Below are 1,966 nucleotides of genomic sequence, written 5' to 3'. Positions count from 1 at the left end.
AATCCCGCATGGCGCATGTGGGGCATGCGTCTAAACCAAAGCCCCAAAATCACTTGTTTTGGTCTATTTCACTTGTGTTTCCCCCGTCTCCCAGTCCATAATAAATTTACAGTTTACAATCCCCGATCATGGCCCAACAAAAGGTCATCGGTTGACTAAAGGAACACAACTGTTCAATGGATTTATAGTTGAATGCGATCAAACTACGTCTTTTCAATCATGGATTGTAAATTTAACCCCATGGGCCTAGGGAAGGCCCTATAACAATACTTTCGACACAGTTATTATCTCCGCTGCCTCCACCATGTTACACACAGTGCTCACTGCTGATTCTAAAATGCGCCACCTAGTCAAAACAGGACATATGTTCTTCTAGGAATAGATCTCTTTCCAATATTTCGTCATTCCACTATCGTCATCACCTCATCATACTTTCATTGACATTACAGGCACACATCCACAGAGCACTCTTCAAATCATCTACACAGTGGTTATCCAACTAGGATTATAAAGGTAATTTCTTAGCCCCGCACAGTGGGTTTCAGTCTTGATAAAGGGGCACTATTGCTAGCAGCTAGGTAGGCAAGATAAAGTTAGCCGAAGTAGCCGATAGGGGTCTCTCACCCCTCAAAGTCCGTCACAACTATTCAAGCTTGTACAAGGAATACATGCAGCGCTGACTCTAACAAGACCCAATGGGAATGTCGCACAGTCATCTGTCAAAAACAAGACCTATGTTGTAGTATGATCTCTTGCCAATATTTAATAACTGCACTATCCTCATCACCTCATCATTCTTCATTGACATTACAGGCACACATTGACATAGACCACTGTTGCAATCAACGACACAGTCGCTATCCAAGTAGCATTATAGAGGTAATTATCATTATCATTCATACCTCATTAGCATGTGAACCAATCGCGTCGCGTCCTTTGCGATCACGGCAAAGCCTCATGGAATAATGTCTTTCACCGTTGAATAATTTTTCATATTCCATGCCTACAACTTCAATTTCTTCATATTCCATGGCTAGAAGTTCAATACTAATATAATATCCAAGATAAAGTTACAAGAAGTAGTCAATAGGGGTCTCTCACCTCTCACTGTATGTCCACACTATTCACGCTTGTATGAGGAATACATTCAATGCTGAATCTAACAACACCCAGTGCCCTTACTCTGTATATTAGTCACTGGAAGATGGCCCATTTCACTCCTTGCTTCTACTTCACCTATAGTCTCATTGCAAACGCCTCAGTTCTATGATATCACATTCACTTTCAGCTGTCATGCAACGCAACAACTGTGCTATCTGCCATCGCACATCAACGAAGAAGTGCAGCCGCCCACATTCCACCTCACGTCTGTCCGACCAGCTGCAATCCTCGAGGACGCCCCACTGTACCACGATTTCACTACGATGTTTGACAAGAAGGAGCAGTGCGCGAGATAGGCTAATGAGCAGACTTCCCTCGCTTGAGTTTCGGAAGAATGTTCCATATCGCGCTAAGCTGACCACTGCTGACCATGACAGGCGTGCATTGGACTGGTACAGGTTGGAACTGAACATTGAATATGCTGGTGGTGACGCTTTCTGATGAGAAGTTGGTCGTGACTGATGCAGTATCCTTGGACTTGTCCACAGCATCGTTCAATCATTGCTCTCTGAGCTGCCTTGATTCTGTACTTACCCAAATACTAAGACCAAATGCCTCTTGACTGAGCTTTAAGAGAGACTGGCGCCATGCCTAGAGATATGACTGACCCCTATTGGCAAATTTGTATGACTTTATCTTGCCTACCTAGCTGCTGCCTATAGTCTCCCTTTAACTGCGGAACACTTCAAAGTCGATAAAATGCCATGTTCCACCTTTTAATGTGTTCAGACCGCCATTTTCAAAATAATCAAGTCAGGACACTGCCTTCTAGTCTCATAATAAATTTTGCTTTCCTCAATAATAA

General features: G+C 43.2%; 1 long non-coding RNA gene across 1 annotated transcript; it reads left to right on the top strand.

The window, feature by feature from the left end:
- The first annotated feature begins 318 nt into the window (after positions 1 to 318).
- Positions 319 to 1,699, top strand: LOC135489808 (uncharacterized). The gene is made up of 3 exons (XR_010447236.1): positions 319 to 513; positions 814 to 879; positions 1,289 to 1,699. It is a non-coding gene; the product is annotated as an uncharacterized LOC135489808 (long non-coding RNA).
- The last annotated feature ends 267 nt before the right edge of the window (positions 1,700 to 1,966 follow it).

The sequence above is a fragment of the Lineus longissimus genome, chromosome 6 (genome assembly GCF_910592395.1).
Source record: "Lineus longissimus chromosome 6, tnLinLong1.2, whole genome shotgun sequence".
In the NCBI taxonomy this organism is placed as follows: Eukaryota; Metazoa; Nemertea; class Pilidiophora; order Heteronemertea; family Lineidae; genus Lineus; species Lineus longissimus.
This window is presented reverse-complemented; position numbering and strand designations above follow the sequence as displayed.